The sequence below is a fragment of the Triturus cristatus genome, chromosome 6 (genome assembly GCF_964204655.1).
Source record: "Triturus cristatus chromosome 6, aTriCri1.1, whole genome shotgun sequence".
Taxonomy (NCBI): domain Eukaryota; kingdom Metazoa; phylum Chordata; class Amphibia; order Caudata; family Salamandridae; genus Triturus; species Triturus cristatus.
In genome coordinates, this window is record NC_140589.1 from 1,892,143,025 (window position 1) to 1,892,170,869 (window position 27,845).

General features: G+C 46.3%; 1 protein-coding gene across 1 annotated transcript in view; it reads right to left on the minus strand.

Annotated features, from left to right (window-relative positions):
- LOC146822325 (uncharacterized) overlaps positions 1-27,845 on the minus strand; it is a 670,174-nt gene that overhangs the window by 320,336 nt on the left and 321,993 nt on the right. The window lies entirely within an intron of this gene.

The following is a 27,845-nucleotide window of genomic DNA, read 5'->3' on the forward strand; positions in this document are numbered from 1 at the left end:
ATTCCTTACCATACAAGGATTGCCTGAACCATTTATGCCATTCAGAAAATTGAATATAAGCTCATCTCAGATGGACTGTAAGTTGAGACAGTCCTCAAACTCTATGCCTGTAACTGTTCTCTTGGCTGCATTGTTTAATTTAACAAATTGTTCCTATTTTGCCTTTTGCCTATTTTTTTTTAAGGTAGTTCATGTTCAAGCAACAGAGACATCCCTCAACTGCGGGACCCGCATTGACACATCTCATGATGCATATTGCTGTTGCGACCAGTAAAGGTATTTTGTTCACCAGGGTCTGTGAGGGTCCTGTAGCTGTCCAGCACTCTATTGTAGTTGACCTGAACTTTGACTTTGCCCTGGTCCAGCGTTACCAGGTAACCCACTTTTAGTGCTATTTGCTTCTAAGCACTACACTGCATTTATTCCTTTAAAACTCAATATCTCAACTTCTATACATTGGTGTTTTGTCGTTTTAGTCTTGTTTTGTTCACTGTATAATAATCTATTTTTCTAAATCTGTGTAGTCTTTATCCAGTGTATTCATTGTGTAACTGTGTGTGTTGCACAAATACTTTACACATTGCCTCTTTATGTTTAAATTTGTTTTTATTGTTGCAGAATTAAGCATAGGAAGAGAGCTAGTCATCTGCTGTTATGGCATCAACATTCAGCCATCTTCAGCTATTCATGAAACATTTAACTTGGAACTTCCCCTCAACCCCCATACATCACCCTTCCACCCCGGGTGCCCGTAAAAATGATATTGTCACCATGGGATCGCTGTGTCAGACTTTTTCTAAATCCTTTTCAATGGGTTTGGGTGGGTAGCTCCGTCAAGCACAGCAGTTTTAGATATCTAGGGCAGGTGAGCATGGTGAATTCCTGAGAGAGAAGTGTTATGAATGGTTGCCATGTCTCCCTGAATGTGTCCCCTTGTGTCTTAAGTGTTGATGAGTCTCTCCATCCCCAGCAGATGCCAAAGATGGTGTATCCAAGACAGTCTAGTCCGGACCCTGTCCGTACCCCATAGGGCCAGAATTGTATTGGTGCATTGCCCCCAAGGCCAATGTAATGTGTTTGCCCTTCCTGGATCTGAGTGGGTAGGTCAGCGGATTGGGAAGGCCTAATACAACATATGAAGCAAATCTAGGGAGCTGACTGTTAAAATGTAAATCAAACTCTGACAGGACCTCTGTATATGTATACAATTCTAGGAAGGACTGTCATCTTCAATGTCTCTACTCATCCTAGCCACGATATCGTGTATGGCTGCCAAAGGGCTAGATCAGATCTCACTCAATCTACTAACTCCTGGTAGATAAGGGTTGCGATCTCTGGAATGGTCGGTGCAGGTGAATATCCAGGTATGAGATGTCCCTTTCCCAGTGAATGGAAAGAGCCCACGTGAGGTGCTCCTGTGTGGCCTGCGAAGCCGTCAGGCTTCGTACATGTGACTTGGCGATATTAATCAGGAAACCTGAAACCATTCGACCTCCCCAAGGAAGCTCGGAAGGCCCTCCTGGGGGTTATCGAGAGAGACAATAACATTGTCTGCAAATACCTGTCACTTCTGGATCATCCAGTACTCTCTGCGCAAAAGTCTCCACGTAGAGCGCAAATAAGTGAGGGGAAGGGAACATCCCTGTTGTGTGCTGTGTCGAATTGGAAAGCTCTCTGAACTTCTACCATTGACTCTGACCAAAGTCCTCAGTCGCTCATACCCACCAACACCCTACATTGCCTCTTTAGATTAGCCCGACTGCTCTGTGCCAAGCTACCAGAAGGTGAATACAGGTAATTTCTAAGTGTGTATCTGGCTTACCCTGACTAGGATTATGGTTCCTGCTTGTATAGAGTACATACACTGGCAACCAGAAATCCCATTTCTAACATTGGTGATCATCAATGAGGATAGGACTTGTGTTTCTGCAATACCATATAGTAATGCATTGTTCACTAGAACCCTGTACTGAGATCATTTCAAACCTTTTTCAATTCTCCCTAATTGGCCTTATGCTTTTTTCTCCTAAACCATGTCCCAAACTGGAGAAGTAGTACCTGGAGCAACTGATTTTGAGGTGGCTAAGTTAGAACACTACAATGGGAACCAGCTGAAGGGGTTCTGTAAAGGATTTCAAATTTCCATCAAAGCACTCACCAGGAAGATGGAGTTCAAGAAAACTTGAGGAGCCTGGGTAGAGACCCAGGTTGCTGGGGCTGACATCCCAGGGGAGGAGGAGCAAGGTATCATAGAGGAGGAGGATGGCCTAAGTTTAACTTCCAATGAGGATTTACCACTTCTTGAGGAAGAAGCGAACGACCTGCAGGAATAGTGGTTTTCCCCCAGGAAGGAGCAGTGTCTCCTCCAAGAACATGTCCCCAGAAGAGATGCCAGAAAGGAGAGTGGAAAGGAAATTCAAACGGGGGCTTGCTAAGCTAGAGAAGTAGCAGAAACTTGATTTGGCTGAGAAAAGGCAAGCCTTAGCTGTAAGAAGCTGGCCATGGAGGAAAAGGAAAGTGGCTCAAGAGCTTAACCTCAGAGAGCTGGAGACCAGAGCCCTAAACGTGGGGCCCAGCAACATTAATAGCGGCAGCATACCTGCAGTGTCTTCAGAATACCCAAAGATGTGGTGCCCAGTTATGTGGTTGGGGATAACGTGGACACGTGGTTTGCAGACTATGAAATGGCTCTAAGAGTACACAAGGGCCCAAAGGAGATCTGGGATGCTAGTCTATGGAAGAACATGCCCAAAGTGGGGAAGGACACTCTTCTTACACTAAAGGTGAGAGATCAGACATGCTACAGGTTCATCCTGGTTCTGGCGGATCATGCCACTAGGTACCTACAGGCAATCCCTCTGAGAACCATGACTACACCTGCAGTGGGAAAGGCTCTGATGGGGATTTTTACCCGGATGGAGTTCCCCAAGCCAGTTACATCTGACAAGGGCACAAACTTCCTGCCTGCAACAAGCAGTCAAATTGGAACTAATGTGGGGTAACCTACAAGTTCTCTTCTCCTTACCATCCCCAGTACAATGGGCTTGTTGAGAGGTTCAAGACCCTAAAAGCATCATTAGAGGTCTACATGCGACTTTAAGGAATACATGGGACATCCTCTTACCATGCATATTCTGGTCAAGGATGACTGAGAGCAATCTCCCAGGAAACTTCCCCAGGACGTGGTAGGCTACATGCTGCCCTTCAGGATCCAAACGGCTAAGAAACGCGTTACTTACCTGTAACAGCAGTTATCCAGTATTGGTGTCTTTCATAGATTCACATGCCTGAATCATTCCCCGTCGTCGAGACGGGAGCCTCCGGTACATAAAAAAGTAATGTCCTATAGACATACATAGAGAAAAAAAAATAGGCCTAAGGGCCTCCCCTTAGGAGCCTATCCTAGTCCTTATGTAAAAAGGACCAAACTCTTAGAGTCAGCCAATCAGCTGTCACCTCCCTCTAGAACCTTCCTGGCAGGAGCCTCAGTCCCTCAGATTTTCGTACGCACCAAGCTAGGTAAGCGTAATATAGTTAGAGAGAGGCGTGAGTCCTTCCAGGGGAGGCGGGAGGGTTGCATGTGAATCTATGAAAGACACCAATACTGGATAACTGCTGTTACAGGTAAGTAACGCGTTTCTTATCCAGTATTAGGGGTGTCTTTCATAGATTCACATGCCTGAATCAGAGTAGTTAGCAATACATTATGCACATTTCTGATGTAACATGCCATAAAGGTATTTGAGATAATACACTATTATCATCACAGTTCGAAACATTGGCATACATCAAAACAGTAAATCAGTAAAGAATGTGCATACCAGGATGGCGGGATGTTGGAAGGCTCACCTCACTGGAATAGATGGCGAAGCACTGCCTGGCCCACTGCCGCATCCTTCGTAAGTTCGGCATCCAGGCAGTAGTGTCTGGAGAAGGTATGCGGTGACTTCCACGTCGCCGCTCTACAGATGTCCAAAATCGGCACTCCAGCGAACAGCGCTGCTGATGTGGACATCGCTCTGGTGGAGTGTGCTTCCACCCTGTCTCGCAAAGGCCGTCCGGCCCCTTCATGGCAGAATGCTATTGCAGAAGAGATCCACCTTGAAATGCTCTGTTTTGTTAGAGGCATACCCAGCCTCGGCCTGCTGTAGGCCACAAATAACTGCGATGACTTTCTGAAGGTTTTTGTCTTGTCTATATAGAACTTAAGACACCGTTTGAGATCCAGAGAGTGTAGCGTCCTTTCTGCTGCCGTGGTAGGGTTGGCGAAGAAGGAACGTAGGACCACCGGCTCGTTGAGGTGAAAGTCTGAAGGCACTTTCGGTATGAACTTGGGATTTGTCCTCAGCACCACCCTGTCCTGTTTGAACTGCATGAAGGGCTCCTGAATGGAGAGAGCTTGCAACTCGCTGACTCTCCTGGCAGATGTTAGAGCGAGTAACAGAGCCGTTTTCCATGAGATGTACTTGATGGAAGCTCGGTGAATGGGCTCAAAGGGGTGCTTCATGAGTTGGTTAAGGACCAAGTTTAGGTGCCATGCCGGTGGGACCCGTTGAGGTCTTGGAAAGGACCTATAAAGACCCTTAAGGAACTGTTTAATAAGTCTACTGGACCAGAGGGACGGGCCTTTGAAAGTCCTGGTAAAACGTGAAATTGCCGCCAGATGCACCTTTATGGATGCATGCGCTAATCCGGACTGTGCCAAGAGCAGGAGATATGGCAATATCTGTTCAGGCGTGATATGAAGTGGTCTCAGGCCCTTCTCCGAGCACCATACGCAGAAGTGTTTCCATTTGAGAGAGTAGGTTTTGTTGGTACTGTCCGCCCTTGCTCTTGCTAGCACGTCCCTGCATTCCTGCGGGATGTTCAAATGGCAGAACTCTCTGTGCTCAGGAGCCAGGCGGATAACCTGAGCGATTGCAGGTTCGGGTATTGCACCTGCCCGTTGGACATAGTCAGCAGGTTCGGGTGCTGGTTCAGACGAATCGGTGTCCTGATGGAGAGGCGATGAAGGTCCGAGAACCAGTGCTGCCTCGGCCAGTACGGGGCAATCAGGATTAGGGTACAGGGCTCCGCCTTCATCTTCCTGAGGACCCTGGGAATCATCGGGAACGGTGGAAAAGCGTACGCAAATACGCTGAACCAGCCTATGGAAAAGGCATTTCCGAGCGACTCCGGTTGGGGATGCCAGCTTGCGTAGCTTGGGCATTTGGCGTTCTCCCTGGTGGCGAACAGGTCGATTCCTGGGACTCCCCATTCTGAGAATACGTGTGTTAGTGCACTCTCGTTGAGCTCCCATTCGTGGGAGAGGGATTTCTGCCTGCTTAGGGCGTCCGCAATGGTGTTGTCCTCTCCCGGGACGTAGTCCGCCCTGAGGGTGATCCCCTGGAGAACAAGCCAGTTCCAGATCTTCTGCGATTCGCGTGATAGAGTGAGCGAACGCGTTCCTCCCTGTTTGTTTAGATAGTGCATCGTCGTGGTGTTGTCCGTTCTGACGAGCACCTGGGAGTTCTGGATGCGTGGTAAAAAGGCTTGCAGCGCTAGGTACACAGCCCTCAACTCCAGCAGATTGATATGGAGGCGTTGCTCCTGATCTGACCATTTGCCACTTACTCTGAGGTCCTGAAGGACAGCTCCCCAGCCCGCTAGAGATGCATCGGTGGTGATCACAAGTGGCGCTGCTGGAAGCAGGAACGGCAGTCCCCTCGACAGGTTTCTGCAATCCTTCCACCACTCGAGGCTCTTGGATATTCGCGGTGTTATGCTCATAATGTCCTCGAACGAACCTGTGCTCTGAGTCCACTGGTTCGTGAGAGCTTCCTGCAATGGACGCATCCGCAGCCTGCAGTGAGGGATGAGTAGTATACAAGAAGACATCATTCCCAAGAGAGATTTGAAGGTGCGAACCCTTAGGGACTTCCTTGATGCCACAGCCGTGGCCAGCGATATGATCCTGTTCTTTCTTTCGTCTGAAGGAAATGCTCTTGCGCATTCCGTATTCAAGGTCGCCCCGAGGAAGGTGATGCTTCTTGTTGGGGACATATGTGATTTCTGAAGATTGAGAGTCAATCCTAGATGTTGGAAAAGATTGGTACAAGCGTTGGAGGATTTGGTTGCGCCTACAGCCGTGGGCGCCTTGACCAGCCAGTCGTCTAGGTAGGGGAAAACTTGGTGACCCATTTGACGTAGGAAAGCTGCCACAGGAGAAAGGCACTTGGTGAAAATCCACTGAGCGGATTTGAGGCCAAACGGAAGGACCTTGAATTGGTAGTGCTGTCCTGCCACCTCGAAACGTAGAAACTTTCTGTGCCCCCTGAGTATCGGGATGTGATAGTAGGCATCCTGAAGATCCAAGGATGTCATGAAATCTCCTTCCTCTAGAATGCCTAGGATTTCTTGGAGCGTCACCATCCTGAACGACTGACTCTTTAGGAAAGAGTTGAGTGCCCTGAGATCCAGAATGGGCCTCCATTTCTTTTCTTTTTTGCGTATCAGAAAGAAGCGGGAGTAGAATCCTTTCTCCCTCTGAGCCGATGGAACTCGCTCGATCGCTCCTTTCCTCAACATCTCCGATATTTCCCGGAGCAGCAGTCGCAGATGCCTGTGTGGAAACCTGCGGGGAGGGGTTGCAGGCGGGATGGTGGTAAATTCTAGGGAATGGCTGAATCTGAGGAGCTGGAGCACCCAACGATCTGAGGTGATGATGCGCCAATTTTTCAGGAAATGGGTCAATTTTCCTCCAATTTGTGAAGAAGGAGATGGTAGCTGGACTGGCTGGAGTAAGCGGTCACTGGCGTCCGCCGGTGCCCCTCTTTTGGTTCTTACCCCTAAAGTTAGATCTTCCATAAGATGATTGTCGACCCTGTTGTTGCTTTTGCTGGTACTGGGTCTTATTTTGAAAGGAATACGAGGACCTATTCTGGAAGGATCCTCTGTAGGAGGACTGGCCTCTAGATTTGTTGCCCCGAAAGGACTGATTCCTTGCCTGCAAGGTTCCAAGCGCTCTAGCCGTGTCCGTGTCCTTCTTAATGGCTTGGAGCGCTTCGTCAATTTTATCTCCAAATAGATGCTGTCCGTCGAAGGGCATATCCAGCACCTTCGTCTGCACTTCCTGCCGGAACGATGTCGCCTTCAGCCATCCTTGGCGGCGCAGGACCGCAGCCCCAGCCAGTTGACGGAAGCCTGTCATGGCCACGTCTATGGCGCAGTCGATGATCTCGGCCGCAGAGGTCTGGCCCTCGGAAAGTAGCGCCTTCACCTCCTCCTGAACCGTGCTCGGAAGTTCTGCTAAATATGGGGCTATATCCTCCCAAAGTTGGCGGTTATAACGCCCTAAAAGGGCTATGGAATTGGCCACCTTGATGGTCATTGCCGAAGTGGTCGAAAACCTTTTGCCAATTGTGTCCAATTTTCTGCCCTCCTTGTCCGGTGGTGCTGACAGAGGCGAGGAGGGATTTCGAGAATTTTTCTGGGCCGCTTGGGTCACGACCGAATCCGGTTTCGGGTGGCCGGTCAGGCAAGCTGGTGCCGTGGACGGAGCCTTATACTTCTTATCCAGGCGTGGGACAACCGCAGGAACAGAGGCCGGCGTCAGCATTAGCTTCTTCCCCTGGTCCCAGAGAAAGTCGATGATAGGGATCGATTTGGTCGTCTTCTTCGTCTGCTCTTTAAAGTCATGCAGGAAGCACTCCGTCTCCGCCGACTCCATGACCATATGGAACCGCGCTGCGGCCCAACTACCTTATGAAAACCACCAATATCCACTGGCGGTGAATCAGCTTGGCGCGGTTGTGGGGAAGGTGGTGAGGATGCTACATACTCCTCCTCCTCATCATGGTCCGACTGGTCTCCCTGGACCTCTCCTTCCTCCATCTCCTCAGCCTCCTCATCCAATGACTCTATCACCTGAGGTGGCGGTTTCTCGTGGCAGACCTGCGTAACCGGCCGTGGTTGCCTTGGGGCTGTCGTTGGTTGGTTTATAGTTGGCACTGGGACCCCTGCATCCAGCCTCGGTGGTTCCGGGAAGCGTTGTTTATAGTCCCTGATACGGAACTTGAGGTCCTGAACTATTGCCTGAGGAAGGCATACCATCGGGGTGACCTCCGTGCGAACCTGTTCCTGGATGGGGCGCTCCTGCGCGCTTGAATCTTCCTGCTCCTCATCCGTGCTTTGACATTTGACATAAAGTTCAGAAGGGGAAGTAGCCTGTTCAAAGAGCTCCTCTTCAGACTCTTCACTCTGCAGAATCTCCATAGGCAGATTGGTTTGAACCTTGCTTGGAGATGTCGTTTCCTGTGTAATCTGTGGTCTGGACAGTTTGCCAGAGGCAGATCCTTGCACAGAAACCTCCGCAGTTTTCCGTCCCATGGACGACGACGACGTTCCCGTCGACGGCTCCGTCGTCGACGGTATGGCTGTCACCAACGGTGTCCCCATCGACGATATTTTCCTCGTCGACGATGCGGTCGTAGACGATTCAGTCGTCGTCGATGCCTTCGTCGTCGATGCCTTCGACGTCGACGCCTTCGTCGTCGACGCCTTCGACGTCGACGCCTTCGTCGTCGACGCCTTCGTCGTCGACATCTTCGTCGACGATGCCTTCGTCGTCGACGCGCTCGTCATCGACATCCTCGTCATCGACTCTTCCGTCGACGGTGGACTCCTCATCGACGAGGTCGTCGTCGACGGGACCATCTTCGTCGTCGACGATGACTTAGACGACGGTTTTAACAGTATAATAGACGAGATAGGGGTACCTGCTGACGACGATGAAGGGGTCGTCGTCGTCGACGAGAGGACCGACGCCGCTGTGGATGTGGACACGGTCGTCGTCGCTGTGGAGACATGTCCTGCTGGCCTTTTGAGCGCCGAGGATGGTGTCGCAATTTTTGTGGCCGACAGAGTAGGCTTCTTGAAAGTGAGAGAGACCTTGTCAGACACTGAAGATTTTGAAGATCTTGCCTCTGAAGACTTCTTGTGTGTCTTCATAGGAGGAGCGTCTGAGGGGCCAGGAGATGTCACTCTCGGCCTCTTCAGGGAGACTTCAGAGGTTCCGGAAAAGCTCGCCTCAGAGGACACCACACTCTCTCTGTCCTTGAGCCTGTCCAGCCAGATAAGCAGGCGGCCCTCCCTGTCTCTCAAGGTCTTATGTGGGAAAGACCGACATATTTTACAGTCCTTAGGGACGTGGTCCGGATAAAGGCAATACAAGCATAGTTCATTCTTGTCGTCCACATGAAGCCTCTTCTTCCCACATGAAGAGCAAGCCCTGAAAAGGGCTTTATTCTGTGATTCAGACATGCCAGGAGTTGTAGATTAATTAAACACTCACTGCAGCAATAAGAGGCCTGAAGTAGTCAGCGTTGAAATCCTGGAAGAAGAAAGTCACCAAAAACGTGAACAGTCTGGCTTGAAAGAGATCCTGAGGAGAACTCAGGTTGGAGACTCCCTAGCACAACGTGCGGTAGAAAATCTGAGGGACTGAGGCTCCTGCCAGGAAGGTTCTAGAGGGAGGTGACAGCTGATTGGCTGACTCTAAGAGTTTGGTCCTTTTTACATAAGGACTAGGATAGGCTCCTAAGGGGAGGCCCTTAGGCCTATTTTTTTTTCTCTATGTATGTCTATAGAACATTACTTTTTTATGTACCGGAGGCTCCCGTCTCGACGACGGGGAATGATTCAGGCATGTGAATCTATGAAAGACACCCCTAATACTGGATAAATTATGGAACCAAGCATCGAGCAACTTAGAAGTCATCCAAGTCGTTATGAAGGAGTGGTATGACAATAATTCTACCTCTGTGGATTTGCAACCTGGGCAGAAGGTGTGGGTGATTGAGCCTGTGGTGCCCAGGGCCCTCCAGGACCACTGGACTTGGCATTATGATGTGACTGAGAAAAAGGATGCAACCACTTACCTGTGGATCTCAAGACCCCTAGGCAACCCACAGGGTGCTGTATGCCAAATGCCTCAAACCCCATTTTGTGAGGTCTGAGGTCACCATGCTGCTGATGACAGATGGTGAGGAGGAAGAGGACCCCTCCTGACCTCTTGAGTGTAAGGAAAATAAATGGGTCTGTGGAGGCAGTAATCCTTTCCCCCACTTCAACTCCTGAACAACAGACTGCCACCAAATTTTGAGAAAGTACTCCTATCTGTTCTCCCCTATCCAGGAGACTACCCACCTGTGTTGCCATGATGTGGACACAGGGGAAAACCTCCCTGTTGAGAATACATCTTACAGGTTGACAGATTAGGAGAGGTTCAGCATTTAGGCTGATACATCTAAAATGGTGTAGCTGGGGATGATTGGGAACCATCTGTGAACCCATGGGGGACCCAAGAACTATGAACCAATCTCCCTTCTCCCCTTCCCAGTCAAGTTCATCAAGAAAGCTATCCACATACAGTTAAACAGACATCTGGAGACCCACAACCTTCTGGACTTCCGGAGCCGACTTCAGAACAAACCACAGCCCGATACAGTTCTAGTCGAAGCCATGGAAGACATCAGAATTCTGCAAGACCATGAATAAACAGCAGCCCTCATCCTCCTCCACCTCTCAGCAGCCTACAAAACCGTATCCCACCACACACTGATCAACAGACTCCAACAGATTGGAATTCAAGGAGCAGTCCTCAAGTGGATCGCATCCTACCTCACAGAAAGATTGCAGATTATCATCATGCCTCCATACTCCTCGCTTCCTAAGAACATCAACTAAGGTGTACCTCAAGGCTCACCCCCCAGCCCTGTTTACATTACACCCCTACCCAACCTCGTCAGGAGCCATGGACTCAACATCATCTCCTACGCCGATGACACCCAACTCATTGTCTCCCTGACAAATGACCATTAAAGACAGGTTCCAAAGTTGCATGAAGGATGCGGCTGTCTGGATGAGTGACTGTCTCAAACTCAACACAGACAAGACAGAACTACTCATCTTTGGAAAAGGCAAGGACACCCTGTGGAACAACGAATAGTGGCCACCTGAGCTAGGACCTACCCTCAAACCCACCGAACATGCCTGCAACTTTGGCATCATCCTCGACAGCCAGCTATCCATGAAGAAGCAGGTCTGCTTCGTCTTCTTTGCTTGCTTCCTCACCCTCCAAATGCTTAAGAATGTCTTCAGATGGATCCCACCCAACACCAGGCAAACTGTAACGCAAGCTCTCTTCACCAGCAGACTTGATTACGGAAACTCCCTTGATGTAGGAATCACCACTCAACTCATGAAAAAACTTCAGACCATCCAGAACACAGCAGCGAGACTCATCCTTGACCTCCCCAGACAAACGTACAACACCCCCCACTTCAAGAAACTGCATTGGCTACCAGATGTGAAGAGATGCCAGTTCAAGCTGCTCACCGTTTATAAGGCACTACACAATGAAGGACTGGTGTACCTCAACAATTGAGTGAATTTACACCAACCTACCAGTTTCAAGATCCTTCTCCCTAGCAGCTACCTAGCACATCTGCCAGGCAAACATCAGAGTCAGCTCCCTCTCCCACCTGGCGGCTAACACCTGGAACTCCCTTCCCCTGAACCTCAGAGCCTCAACATCGCTCCAACAGTTCAGGAAGGACCTCAAGACACGGATGTTCAAAGAAAAGGAACAGGCAGTGTGATTCCGCAGCCTTATCCCAGAGTACCTTGAACTTTCACGGGTGAAGCAGCCAAGCTAAACAAATCTTGATTGATTAATTTCAAGAACCCACCATTAGCCCCTGGTCTAGACCTGTGGTTTTGGGACCAAAAGCTGACCCGCCGGGCACCACACCTGAATATAGGTTCACTGTGGATTACAGAAGGCTTAGTTCAGTGACTAAGACAGATGCTCACCCCATTCCCCGGGTCGTTGAGCTGATTGACCGGTTAAGGGTTGCCCAGTACTTAGGTACCTTTGATCTTACATTAGGGTACTGGTAGATCGCAGTAACAGAGGGAGAAAATGAGAGATCAGCCTTTTCCACTCCAGAAGGTCACTATCAGTTTAGGGTGATGCCCTTTGCAATGGAAAGTGCCCCAGCCACCTTCCAGAGGCTGGTGAACCAGGTCCTTGCTAGTATGGAGGCCTTTTGTGCTGCCTACCCGGATGACATAACTGTCTTCGGTAGCAGCTGGAAGGAACACCTTTTTCAGCTCCAGGGAGTGCTTCAGGCTCTTCCACTGGCAGGCCTGACTGTCAAGGCAAGTAATTGCCGGATAAGGCAGGGGTCTGTTCAGGTCAAGATGGAAACCACCATGGCCATGCTGTCCCCCAAAACACAGACTGAGATCAGAGCAATATTGGTCCCCTTTAGGTACTATAGGAGGTTCATCAAGGGATACGGCACTATCGTTGCCCCCTTGACTGAGCTGACTTTGAAGAAGCAGCCAAGGAATGAGATTTGGAAAGCGGCATGCCAAAGTGCATTTGACTCCCTGAAGCAAGCCATGTGCACAGTTCTTGTGCTCGGGGCTCCTGACTTTTCCAAGGTGTTTATCATTCAGACAGATGCCTCAGAGCATGACATAGAGGAAGTACTATCTCAACTTAATGAGGAGGGTCTAGATCAACCTGTAGCCTTCATCCCCAGGAGGTTCCTGGCCACAGATCCAAGGTGGAGTGCTATTGAGAGGGAAGCTCATGCAGTGGTTTGGGCACTTTAGAAGCTGAGGCCACACCTTTTTGGCACTCACTTCCTGATTCAGATGAACCACGGACGCCTCAGGTGGCTCATGCAAATGAGGGGTAGGAATCCAAAACTGTTGAGATGGTCCGTTTCCCTGCAGAGTGTGAAGGTTATCAAACACATTTAATACATAATGATTGGAGGACGACATCTAAAACAGCCAGCCAAACTCCAGTGCTGATGGTCTATCCAGGTTTTTCCACCTTAGTGAAGAGCACTCCCTAGAGACTGGGTAGATCTCCTCACTTTCAGCTGAGGGGACATGTGTTAGAGCTGGCATCTTTAGGATGGTCTTCCCTCAATTGTTTTGCTTTTACCTTCTGGTTTTGCTGAATCTTTTTGTTGGCTTTAGGACTCTGAGCACTTTCCCACTGCTGATCAGTGCTAAGGTGCATGTGCTTAGTTCCTAAACATGTGTGTAAGTGGTGTATACCTGATTGACATATTTAAATTATTTGTAAATCCCACTCAAAGAATTAGCCTTTCAAACCTGGTTCATGCCTGCCACTGCAAGGCCTATGTCTGCAGTATATTGCCACTTCGACTTGGCATTTGAAACTACTTGCCAAGCCTTAAAATTCCCTTTTATTACATACAGTTTGCTCCTAAGATATGCCCCAGGAAGCCCTAAGGGCAGGGTGCTATGCAAGTAAAAGTAGGACATGTACTGTTATGTTTTGCATTTCCTCGTAATGCCAAACAGCTAAATTATTTTTTTTCTACTGTGAGGCCTATCCCTCTCAAAGGTTAGCACTGTGAAATCCTTAATACACTTTTAAGCTGTAATTCATGATCAGAGAGGAGTGACTTTTTCATGTTTCCTCTCTTTGTAATGGTGATGATAAATCCTCCTTCCTGGTGAAGTTAGATTTAACACACTTAACTCTTTTAGAAAATGCCACTTTTAGAAAGTGGATATTTTTCTGCACGTACTGGTCTGTGCGCCAGACAGCCTGTCTCCAATACACATATGGGGTGGGTGACAGCTACATCGATGGAACTGACACATCGCCATCAATGCATGGTGAAGATCGATGCATCCCTCGACTACAGGACCCGCATTCGTGCATCTCACTGTTTAGACCAGTAATGGTACTTTTTCACTGGGGCATGCACGGGTCCTATAGTTGGCCTGAACTTTGACTGTGACCCGGTCCAGTGTGACCATTTTTTGCGCTATTTGCTTCTAAGCGCTATTATGCAAATATTCCTTTAAAATTCATAATCTCAACTTCTATACATTGGATTTTTGTTGTTTTTTTCAGAATATAATAATCTATTTTTCGAAACCTGTATTGAGTCTTTTTGTGGTGTATTCATTGTGTCACTGTGTGTGTATTGCATAAATACTTAACACTTTGCCTCTTTTGGTTAGCCTGGCAGCTCTGTGCCAACAAACCAGAGGGTGAGCACTGGAAATCTCTAAGTGTATATCTGACTTACTCTGACTAGGATTGTGGTACCTTCTTGTACAGGGTGCAAACTCTGACAATAAGATACCCAATTTCTAACAGTGTGCTAATCCCATCACAAATGAGAAGGAGTGCTAAGGAAAACTCTTGCAATAGATACAACAGCTTGTTGTAGAGTAGGCAGCTGTCCATGGGAGCACTGCCAATATTTAAACAAACAAACTGAATAAAGATCTTTTCCTTTTAAATGCAGCCTCTTTAAAGGAGAATTGACGGCTCTTTAAATAAAAAAACGACTTTATTTAAAATGAGACCCCTGATATAAGGGTGTACTGACCCCAAAGACCTGCATCCCTGTAATGGCAACCAAAATAGTAGCAAGTCACAATTTGTAACCCACTATAGTTTGGAATTTTGTGAACCAAACTAATTGTACATAGGTTGGTTCGAAAAATTCATTTTTATTTATAGAAGTCAAATTTGCGACTACTTTTTGCAAATGGAAATTATGTATATCAATTAATTATACAGGTATTGCATATCTCTAAAGTATTTATTCTAATAGTGTAAAAACACTGCATCTCTTATGGAAATATATAACACTGACTGGATAATATAATGATTGAAGTCATTTGAGTGTTCAGCTATCCTACCTTTGTAAACCTACTGCACTCTTTATGAGTAAGCCTTGAGTGTTTCAGCTCACTGCCCACTTAATATTAAAGGCCAAATGGAGGTTATGGGCCTTTCAGTGAGCTCCCAGTGGAATCTAGTTTCTGAAGTTGCAGGGACAACAGGCAAGACTTATAACTGGGATTGCCAAGGTGTCCCTGAGTACCTTTCCCTCAGAAGAACGTCCTTGGCCCGAATAATATTAATGGAAAGGTAAATGCCATACAAACGCTTGCAAGACCATGGCCAGGTTGTGCTGTGGACCCCACGTGTTGACCTGACTTTATCTGCCATTGCCCGGCCCCATTGTCAGCCATTACACGTCTTGAGAATGCAGACTAGGGTCAACTCTACTCAGGGGCCAAGATACAGGAAAACTCACAGCCAAGTTATCACATATATTAACATAGTTTCCCAATGACATGGCAATGACAGAAAGAAAAGGTCCCCAATGAGTACTTTCATAGACCTTGGACTGCTGATAGTTTATATCTACGTCTTCTTCTGTGGTGGAGTGAGGACATGCAGCACATTAGTGACTGGTCCAGGGACACGGACTGCACTTCCCTCCATGCTTCACTCCCTGTATTTGCTAAATGGTCATAATTTGTTTATTTCTAAATGTATAATTCGCTTCTATGAATAATAATCAACTGTACAAGATAACACAGAATTAATTCCAGAGTGACTCTGCGTACAAAGAGATGAAATGCAGTATGCTTTAGGAAAGGGTGATATCCTATGAGATGTCATCAGTGATGGTTAGCTTGCTGAAATATACGGGTGATTTACAGAAGGATCAGGGATTTCATCATGAACATATTGAGTGTCCACGAGCAGCCCAGAAGAGGCTTTTCTGGAACCCACATTATATGCATTAATTAAGAACATCTATGGGTTAGAGCATGAGCTGTGCACGGTTCAGATCAGATTCAAGAAGTGGAAGCCACTGCTCTGTTTCCCAGCATGTCCTTCACACAGCGCAACTTCAGCAAACACAGATGCGTGGACATGCTGTGAACCTGTGCAGTGATGTGGAACGCTCTCATTCTACAGCCCCAGGACCACCAAGCTGAACATTCTTTCCTGCTGACCCCATATGAAAATGAAGCTCAGAAAGGGTGGTGCCGAAACAAAGCTCCACACTTGGTAACAGCACCCACACAAACCACTGTGACCCTGTTTATTGCCAACATGATGAATTGTGCTGCTGATCCCTTCAAGCCTGGAACAGTGCCTGTTGCACAGAGCACAAAGTAAAAGTACCTTGTACAACTCTCTCACATGCCTGAAAGGGGCTTAACCCCCCACTGCTTTTGAATAAACCCCTTGCAGAATACACAAATATACATACTGCTGACACAATTTGCTGCTTATGTTTCAGATGTGGTGATGATGCAACATTTAGTTATGCAGAAGAGGCCAATATTGTGGGTAGGACCTGTGCATGTATCACATTCCATGGTAGGCAGGAGTGCCCTACTGCCTGCCATCTGACAGCATCATGAGAGTGCTATAATGTACAGTGTAACGTGTGCCCTACTCCAGAGTGTGGGTGAACAGAAACATGCAGTTGGTGTGCTGTATAGAAGTATCTATATGGGTTAAATGAAAACCTAGAGCCAATATCTGACTTATCTATGCCTGGATGGGCCATTAACTTCAGAAGGCAAATGCCTAGCTGGACAGTTGCACGGAAGCTTCCAGGGTTGATAATCTGCTGATATTTATTAAGTGTTGCTGCATGCAGTCACTGCCCATCTGTGTTTTACCACCTAAGCAAGGCCTGGCCTGGTACCTGACGATGAAGCGTTCCCTGACATTTTAAAACGGCCTATTCTGCAGGGTCACACCCCAATTCTTTTGCCTTCCTCTTCCTACTTATCATAATTTCTTTTTTGTGTGCCATAGGACTCTGAGAACGGTACCACTGCTAACCAGTGATAAAGTGCATATGCTCTCTCCTCTAAACATGGTAACATTGGCTCATACCCAATTGGCATATTTAATTTACGTATACGTCCCTTGTACTGTACACTACAAGTGTCTACGGACTATAAATTAAATGCTACTAGTTGGCCTGCAGCACTGAGTGTGCCACCCATTTAAGTAGCTCTTTAACCATGTCTTAGGCCTGCCATTACAGCGCCTATATGGGCAGTTTACACTGCCATGTCGATCTGCGATTTCTTTTTGTTGCTAGGTTCAAACCTTCACTTTTTATTCATATTCATATAAGTTACCCCTAAGGTAGGCCCTGGAAAACTCAAAGGTAATGGGAGCAATGCATGTAAATGGCAGGACATGTATTTTTAGTATCTCATGTCCTGGTTGTGAAAAATTCTCAAAGTTTTGTTTCTCAACTGCAAGGCCTATCTCTCGCATAGGAAAACATTTGGATTACCTTTTTACATTTTAGAACTGTAATTTCCAATTGGAAAGAGATAAACCCTTCACGTCTGGTGTCTCTGGGATCACAATTTAAAATTGAAACTTACGGTGGAGTCAGATTTTAAGTTTCAGTTCTGAAACTGCCATTGTCCATAATTTTGCATTGTTTGCTATGTTCTCCCAAAGTGGCCAAGTGTATGCCCAGATGTGGGTCTCTTGCTCGCTGTGCCACTGGGTTCAAGCCAGCCTGGCTGATGAGGGGTGTTAGCCCAAGACGCTTGTTTCCGGTCCAGGGAAGACCTGGCCTGGCAGTTTGGGCTGGAAATGTTCAAATGAGGAGCGGGGTCAAGACTGATTTGCATATGGCTGGGTCCAAACTGGGGTGGCATAATGAGCAAAAGAAGGATGGATTAAACCCAGATCTCTTGACTGAGGGAGAGTGGTTGATTTGTTTCAGCACCCCATCCATCATCTTGATTTTTAGAAAGTTGGCATTTTCTTCCTTTTGCCATTTGGTGCCGTAGCCTATCCCTGATCACATGGTTGGAGACCATATTGAGTACACTCCCATGAAAGCAATTTTACTTACAAAGTTTGGACTGACCCCTTAAAAGTACCGCCATAGTTTCAGGGACAGCCAGCAGCTCCGCAGTTAGTCCTGGGAAGAGTTTGTGGATTACTCCAGCAAGTAGAGCACATGCTCAGTATTTGATTTACTGAGTTCCACCAGCACCTAGTTGACAGTAAGCTGACTGACCCCAGGAAACGTGCCGAGCAGACAGACCTCTGGGTCAGCACCAGAATGTCCAAGAAGGTACCTGGGAGTGACCCCAAGACGGGTGATTTAGGTTTCTTCCAGCAGGGTGAGGGGGAGTTTGCCGAGGAGCTACAAATGTCCCAGAGTTGGGGGGGATAGGGTCCCATGTCCCATCTGATAAACAAGGGGGTGGTTCTGGTGGGTGGTGGCCCAGGGCACCACAGTTCCAACCCCACTGCGTAGTGTGCTCCCACTTAGGACACAAGCAGGGGGTCTGACGGTCTAAAGAAACTACCCACTAAGTAATCTCTACAGGGGTGGCCAATATGGCCTTTGGGGTAGGTAGCTGGATGGACTGGCCAACTGGGCAAGCCAGCAATCCCCGGGAGGCTGGAGCACCAGGAGGCCGGTTTTGACACTTGGAGTCTGGTTTCGGCCTACAGGAGTGTTGGTGTCCGTTATGCACTGCCGGCGGCAACCTGAAAGAGTTGCTCTGGTTCTAGCATGCATTAGCAAATCTGCACATGGGGGATGAATTTATCATTTTTGCAGAGCCATTTTATGTTCCCAGTCCAGCCCTCATAAGTATTCTCCTGGGGAAGGTCATATACCAAGCCATACTCTCCCATAGTTGGGAGATAGACTCGGGGGGTGAGCTTGTGATCCCTGAGGATTTGAGCCGCCACTTTCATCAGGTGAAAGTGAATGGCGTCAAAATCGGTGCTCTCAGGGACACCGGGGTTAGCCAGACCATAGTAGTGGAAAGGCTAGTTACCCCAGAGCAGTATACCAGCAAGGTGTGTAAGGTAGCTCAGGCCCATGGGTAGGACTTCTTCCGACCTACAGCCCTAGCATATCTAGATTGGGGTGTGGAATTGACCCAGAGGAGGGTCACAGTTAGTACCCGGATGTTCACAGACTGCATTTTGCGGGAATAGTTGTCCCTGGTGTCAGGAGAATTGAGAGGGGCGGTTTCCATGAGCTCACTGACAGTTCAGTTTTCTGGGAGTACCACTCCCAAGCAGAGGGTACAGGAGCCCAGATGGAGGGACAGGGTGATCGAAGGCTCTCCCCTGTTCCATGTTCAGCCTCAGCGTACAGATCGTGGGTTGATTTGCCATTGTCAAGATACCACCCCAAACTGGTGGAAGGTAGGGTGGAAGTAGAGGTGAAATCACCTGGGATACTGCCCTTTGACTCTGGGACACCTCAAATAATTCTCAGAAGCCCATAGGGTACTCTTTTCCAGCTCCAAGGCTGGAAGAGAGGCCTGCCCAATATCCCGGTTAAGGGCCTCTATCTAGCAGAGTATGGCCCAGGGCCTGGCTCCTGCCACTGACAGCTCTCTGTTGGTTTCTGTCCTTATGGGCATTGTTTTCCTTGTATTGGGGACAGAAGTCTGATTTCAGGGGTGGAATGGGCCACATCACTTTGTTGGGCATGGTGGTACTGTCTGCCTACTGGGGTGTACCTGTCATCAAGTTAAGGTTAGGTGATGCACAGATGGGGTCCACAAGTGAGGAGAAAGGTTCCCCATGGGTCAGTTCAGTGGCTCCGGAGAGTATATACAGAGGTATCCAACTGAGTTCAGAGAGGCTTGGAACTATAAAGTGCCCCTGCAGGAGAGGGCCACTGTCCACGATCTATTGCCTAAGCAGGGCAATCCATCAAGGTATTGATTAGTCCTCCTCTAACTTTAGGCTGGAGGGAGGTTGTACTGGAAAGCCCACAAACTTTTGCCTTCCTCCTACTAGTTATTGCTGAATTAGTTTCTGTTGGTCTTAGGACTCTGAGCACTTTACCACAGCTAACCAGTGCTAAAGTGCATGTGCTCTCTCCTCTAAACATGGTAACATTGGCTCATACCCAACTGACGTATTTAGTTTACTTAGAAGTCCCTAGTACAGTGCACTACATGTGCCCAGGGTCTGTAAATTAAATGCTACCAGTGGGCTTGTAGCACTGATTGTGTCATCTACTTAAGTAGCCCTTTAACCATGGCTCATGTCTCACTGCAGAGCCTGTATGTGCAGTTAACCCTGCCATGTCGACCTGGCAAAATAAACGTTTTGCAAGGCCCAACCTTTCCCTTACCCTTACCCTTACCCCTAAGGTAGGCCCTAGACAACCCAGAGGGCAGGGAGCAATGTATTTGAAAGGCAGGACATGTACTTTTAAGTTTTACATCTTTTTGTAAGAAAAAACTCTCAGTTGTGTTTTACTACTGCAGGGCCTATCTCTTGCATAGAATAATATCGGGATTACCTTATCAAATTCTATAAGTGTAATTTCCATTTGGAAATAAATAAACCCTTCAAGCCTGGTGTTTCTGGAACCACAATTTAAAATCCAAACTTATGTAGAAGTCATATGTTAAATTGCAATACTGAAAATTCCACTTTTAGAAAAGTAGCATTTTCTTGCCTTAACCATTTGGAACTTGCAGCCTGTCTCTGGTCACATGACTGGGTGTAGTTGCCAGTTGGGCTTTTTGTATTTCCCCTCAACAGCCACACAAAATGGCAGTTTAGGTGTTACTGGGTGGGCCATCCTGGCAGGATGGGGGGGAGGAGCTAGGCCCAGCCTCACCCTGACTAGCCTGTGTCATACCTCCATATAAAAGGGCCTAGCACACCTGCATGGAACACAAAGACACTCTCTAGAAGCTTCTCCCACCTTCGAGAAGCAGGACACACATGTATAAAAGAAGGACCACAGACACCACCACTTATTTCATCTTATTTAAACTTCTGGACCTGTGGACACTCTGCAAGGATGGAGGACTGCTGTGCTGATGAAAGGATTACCACACTGCTGGACTGCTACTCTAAAGGAGCTGCGGCCATGCTGTGCTGACCTCCTGCCAGCTGTATTTATCCTTGGGAAGAAGAACTGGACCTTCAACTCCAGCTTGAGGCCAGGGCCCCAAAGTGACTCAAAGGGCTAGTCTGCAGGCCTCCTGATCTGAGCCTCAGGGACATAATAGGCTACACAGCAGCTACTGGACCAGTCTCCAGCAAGGTCCTTACCCCCAAGAGGTGCCCTTTGGGTCCTGGATCCCTGATGTGGCTCTTGAGAGCTTAGATTTAAGCTTTTGGGCTCTTTGCAACTGGCCCACATTGCACCAGAACCGTGACATTTGCCCCAAAAATGGCATGTGATGGTATTACGTGGGCTATGTGGTAGCTCCTGGGCATAAGACGGTAAGAAGGACCTAGGCATAGGATGCTGTACCTGGGCACATGATGACAGTAAATGATGGTAGCGCATGGGTATGTATAGCAGTATGTTAGGGATAGGAAGGTGTAGATACATATAAAGGTTCACCTTGGATAAAGAAGCCTTATCTCACAGTTCAACTTTTCATATGAGGCCCAGGGTTGTTACTGATTTACATAAGACAGGCCTCTGTTTAGGGTGATATAGTCGGAGTAAAACAATGAGTCGGAATACTAGCCAGAGGGATTGCAAGTGGCTAGACTGTGTGTAAGAATTCCTCCCATCACCTGTGGTTGAGGAAACACCCTAAATGCCAAGGCTATGCCCAGATGTGGGTACCTTGCTTTTTGTACCACAGGATCCAAGTGATGCCTCCCTGAACAGGCCTCCCAAGACTGAAAGCAGTCTAGGGCTACATGTTTCCTTCAGGAGGGTTTTTGCCTGGCAGTTGTTGATGAGCTGTTCCCATGAGGAGTAGGGGAGCAGGAGTGTTAATCAATGGGTTACAAATAGTCATTTAAGACTACACGAAGGTACAGCACTTTGAACCTGGGTATTAGATAAAGACAGACCTGCTGAAATTGTTAAAGGGGGTTTAAGATTGGTCTCTTTTGAGGTGGGGACAATAGAGGAGATTCTCTGTTGCTTACCAAGTATTCAGAACACAACATGCCACTAACACAGACAACGCTTTATTTTATTGCTGTCTAGAGAAGAATGCTGGCTTGAGGTTCTGTCAGACAGAGTAAGAGATTAGACATCACATTCAACAGTGTAGGAGATTGTGTAACCTATAGTTTGCGACAAATGTTAACATCTAATAAAGGAACAAAGAAGCGAAGAAAAAGAAATAATGCGCTCCCAGGGCAAGGGCACACAAATATTTGCACTCTAGGAATGTGCTTGAAAATCAAAGTTTATTTAGTGCAACACATTTCGACCGTGTGGTCTTTTTCACAGTCTGAATTGCTCAAGTGTTCACCCATCATAAATGCAATGTGAATACAATCAACATAGAAAACGGACATCTCGTACTGATGCACCTATAGACAGTGATGACATACCCTTTCTACGGGTTGGAAAGACATACTGTTGTTAGGCAATGCGAGGTTCAAAAGACAATTCTGTCAATATCATAAATTCTTAATAGCATGCCACGTGTGCTGGGGACACATCAAATTAATGAGGAAGGCACATGTAAACATTATAGCAAGCATCACTAAAAATCACCCATCGATCATGTGACCAGAGATATATATTACATGCAAATACATCCGTGAAACAGAGTCACGCAAATCAGAAAAACAAAATGAAGAAATTAAAGCAAGATATGACAATGGGGTATCAACACATTAAATCTCATGCATCAACCAAAGTCAGCGCAATAGAATCCTGGTCAAGTGACCATGCAAATTTATTTACAACACAGCTTTTTTCTATAAATACATTAATGAAACTTCCTACGTGCAAGTATATCCTTTCATCAGTCGTGTGAATTGGAAAAATCAAATGAAATAAATGGTTATAAACTATCACAGAATGGTCAGATCCAGGCATGCAAGTATTTTTTCAGAGAAAAATCTATTCATTTGTACGAGCACTCTATGATGTTGATTAACATGCTAATGTTTTGCCTTGAGAATAACATTTTCCTGTTTGAGGACAGATGGTATAGACAATTGGTCGAGTCAGAAAAGGGCAGTTGCTATTTGTCCTGAGCTATGCTGGAATTTTCATGAGATGGTGGGAGGAGCGACATGTATGGGTGGATGAGAATGAACACTTGACCAAACATGTAATCTTTTGGACGAGATATATTGATGACCTGTTTGTGATCTGGTATGGACCTAAGCAAGAACTGGGCAGTTTCCTTACAGATATAGCCTAGTGACAACTGGTGAAATTTGAGAATGGTAAGGCGTAAGAGCAATGAATGGATTTTTGTGGATGAGCGAAGCAAGTGAGCTGACGTTTATGAGGGAGAACTGATCTCCCCTTGAGAAACGTTTTTAAAAATTGAGAATTTTGGTGCAATTTTCAGCACTATTTCTATGATAAATGGTTTCACACCCGTAGTTGTGATAAAGTAAAACTACATAACCAATCACTTTTATATCTTTATCTGAAAAAGTAGGACTGGTTAACAGGTGCACTTTTGATGTTGGGTGTTTTTGACAGAAGTATGTGAAGGTGACATTTAGGATTGCCTATCTCTGGGTTGGGTAGAGAGCAGTACTATGGAAATTGTTTGAGGTTTTTTGAGAGACTGGTACTTTGGTGGCAGGTTTAATCATGGGTGGGCAGCCTAATCAAGGATTTGATCCCTACGAGTATTAATGCTAAGAAAATGAGTCAAAAGTAAGATGGGCATTCACAATTGTATTTGCTTATGCACCCTACGCTACAGGGATAAAACATGTGCCTTGCCAAGGTTTGATTGTGTACATTATGAGCAATATTGACTGTATTATGTGACACTGAAAACGCCAACTGTTCATCACCAATCGAACCGAACATTTGGGAATTATTAAATTGCTCAACACTTCCACACATTGGCAAACAGAAACAGAAGGTAGTTTACAGATATCAGGGCAGCAATGCACATTGTTATATTCATAACACAAATTACCTGCCACTTCTTTTGGAAACCACACACAGTATTCATAAACAGGTTTCCACTGCTTCCTAACGTATCTCAGGGCACAAACTGCACGCAACACCAGTGTTATGAATTGGAAAAACTGTGGACTCCACATGCCGCTGTATCCAGCACTTGTGGTGGGGGCCACTCTGCAGGATTTAAAAGTGTGCTGGGTAATTCAAAACTCATATTGAAATGAATCTCTGTTGGGCCCTATATTCATGTGCTTAACTTAACAGGCAAAAAACACTGCTCGATTTCTAAACAGATAATGAAAATAGTTAAGGCAATCCATGTCTGTGATTTAGTTCCTGTTTATAATTTACGTTTTACTCAATCTACATTCGCTAAGAGTGTAAGCCATTTCCAAGATGCTGTGTTTGTGTGCTCTTTTCGTGTAGCAGAATACTTTAGTGCATACTTTGGACTGATTCACCTCCATGGTTTCAGAATGGGCCATGATAGAGAGCTCTGGTGTTCAGGCTGCAGGCACTGCACGGTTCTCATAATCTCTGTCAGTGGCTCAAAAAAGGTGTTATTAGTGAAGACTACGGGCACATCCAATCCTTGGCCTCTCTGCCCAGAGCAGCGGCCATGCTAGCAGGCAGCATTCTAAATTCTGCCAGATGGAGAAGAAACAAACCTGATGTTTCTGAAAAGCAGTCATTTATCCAGTCTAATTAGGCAACTTGTAAAGCATGCATCTGTGAAAAATGACTACACTTCAGAAACATCGAATACGGACTTACATTCTATGTGTAAAGATAAAGTTGCCTCATTTAATGAGGCAACTTGCTTGAAAGATACAGAATTGAGAGCTGAATAAGTCATCTGATATTCAGAATTGAAAATGCTGCCATTGCCAAATGCCTGAAGCCTTGCCTGCCGCTTCGCCTCCTACACAGAAAGGGATAAAATAGAAAATGAAGGAGAATGGCGAGAGCAAAGGAGGGGAAGAGGTAGTAATGGAGGGGTGGACTGTGGAGTGAATGATTTAAAATGAGCAGAGAAACGGAGAAAGAAAAGCAAGAGGAACGACTGTTCTTTCTAAAGAGACAGGATGGTAAGTTACCCAGCAGTCTTGTCCTGAAATGTCTCCAGGTCCGTCTGGCCGGTGTAGACGGGGACCAGAGCTTTTTTCCAGAATGAAGCAGCTTGCGACCTGCCCTGGCATCACAGGACTCTCACGGCCTGCAAGGCATCTTGCAAAAGGCTGTAACCCCTCCCTTTCCAAACTAGTCACCGTGTGACACTTGGGAAAGGGAGGGTTTGTACGAAGCAGCTCTAAATGACTGACAAGCCGCCTGGGAGTACAGGGCTGATACTGGACATGCCCGGGGCTGCTTCAGAATGTAGCGCTTTATCGCGACATTACTGGGCGGTCCCTAGGACCCCAAAGTATATGATGCCAGCCCACAGGCTGCTCAAATACACTGTAATGTTCCAAAACCAAGACTTAAGTGGCATATGCGCACCAATGCATGTGCCTATAGAATTCTGCCTGGTTGCATGACGTCTGTTATTGCAAGGCAGCTGTGCACTGCATGCATTTAAGACCATGAAAAATGTATTGTAATTTGAAAAAGCAATTACAATCCATAACTCTATGAAATTAGAAGGGAGCAGCCCCTCAGCCCTTTGATAGAATCCGCCACCGATATAGCCTCAAATAATTTCAATCTATGTTTTTCCCACAAGACCTGTCAGACAGAGAGGGATTTCCTGGACGTTTATGTCAGGGTTAAGAACAATTCAATTCAAACCTATATTCACAGGAAGACGACTGCAGATAACAGTTTACTACATGCTCTTTGAGCCACTACTCACGTAAACTCAAATGAAGCATTCCGTTTAGTGAGCTTTTGCATGCCCAATAGAATTGCAGCACTCAACACACCTCCAGAGGAGGAAAAGAGATGAACTGGATGTTTAAGAATAGGGGTTATCCATCTAATGTTTGTAGAATAGCCAGTGCTAAAGTGGCTAACTTCCTAAGGATATCCTCCTGGTTAAGCAGCAGAAGGACAAAACTCAGGGTAGCAAACTGAGAATGACAACCACCTTCAATAGGGACTGCCCATCCATTAGGCCAGTCTCAAAATGCACTGGCATTTGGTCCAGAATGACCCAGTCATAGGAGGACAGGTTACCCCCATCCCCTAGTGACTTACCATAAATCCAGATCTTCAAGGAAAATGCTTGTGAGAAGCTACAAGGGCTAACAGAGACAGGAGTGGAGGCTGCAAGAGCAACAAGGCTTCTATAAATGTTGGTGCTGCAAAGAGTGTCGAATGAGTAAGAACAAAAGAACAAACCTGTTACCCACAGGCAAGACAGTTAGCATTACAAGATATATTGCATGAAACAGTGACTACTGTGTTTATGTTTTGTAGTGTGTCTGTGGCCACTAGTATGTGGGTAGCACTATCTTTCCAGTCAAGAAGAACATTCTGGAACACTGGAGGGCTATTAAGAATGGTGACTTCAATTACTCACCATTGAAGCACTAGGGTAGTTTTCACAATAAGGAGCCTGACACTGTGATTTTCTTTTGTTTTGACAGGGTTGCCTATCCCCCGAGAGGGGGCAACAGGGAGAAGAAGTTGAGGATTCTCGAGTCAGAATATATTATTATCCTTGACAGCCAATCTCCATGGGGTTTGAACGAAGACAAAGAACTGTTTGTGCATTTTGGATGATTACAAGTTCATTTTATGATGTTGACTCTCTGATCCTGGTCCTTCCACTCTAGCCATGCTTTTTTACTCTTCTTACTGTTTTCTGGTTAGGAATCCCCCTTTTCCTCTCTACTAAAAGTACCTCCAGCCAAAATTTGAATTGGAAGTCAATAACATACTGCCTGTAGTCCCTGTTATTGAGCTGTTCATTTACTGTGAACTTCGCTATTTTAATATTTTGCTTTTCCGCACACTTGCAGGGTGTCCCATTTACATTATATTTACTTTGCACACGTTTCCAAGAACAAGCAAGTAAGTTGTACCCTTGCAGCGACTGCTCTGGTCTTTTCCCCCACCAGGTTTGCCATTGAACTATTGTGAGGAGACCATTTTCATGTTATTATGCAAATGTCTGTGAGCATTGTGTCATGTTTTTTCAATTTTCTTTTGGTATGTTGAGGTTCAAAATAGCCACTTGGCTGATGCATAGTATTTATAGCAACAGGCTGCAAAGTGAACTGGTTATTGATCACTTGACATGTTTTTTCTGTGGTGATTGTGGTTAACGCACAAGTATTGAAGGGGTGCTGACTTTCTGTAATAGTTTCTGACCATTTATCAGATTTGATTCTTCCAATTCAGGTAGGTAACTCTGATGAAAGGATTTACTTGGATCTAGGACGTTTCATGAATGTATTTATAGTAACAAGCTATGCTGTGAATGAATGTGCATGGTCACTTGACATGAACTCATTGACTTTGGTTGACAAATGAGATTTAAAGTGTTGATACCCCATTGTTATACCTTTCTATAATTTCTTCAATTTGTTTTTCTAATTTGCATGCCTCTATTCCATAGATGTATTTGCATGCAGGATATATCGCTAGTTAAATGCCAAATGAGTGATTTATAATGATGTTTCCTATAATGTTAACATCTGCGTTCCTCATTAAATTGATGTGTAACACAACACATGCAATGAAATTGGCAACATTGTATTTTGAGCCTCCCATCATCTAACAACAGTATGCCTTTCAAACCCATAGACAGGGTTTGTCATAATGTCTTTGGGTGAATCAGGATGCGATGTCTGCTTTCTATGTTCAATGTATTCACATTCCATTTATGTTGGATGAATACTCGAGCAACTCAGGCTGTGAAAAAGACAGCAAAGTCGAAATGTGTTGCCTGAAATAGACTTTGATTTGCAAGCACATTCCTGGAGTACGAATATTTATATGCCCTGGACTAGGGGGCATATTATGTCTTCTCATTACAAACGGATCCTAGCACCCCTCATTAGCGCCAGCCCCGTGTGGTGGATGTAACTGGCGTCTGAAAAAAGACTTTCTTTGTAGGAAGAATAAAGCTTGCACATGTCATCTTTT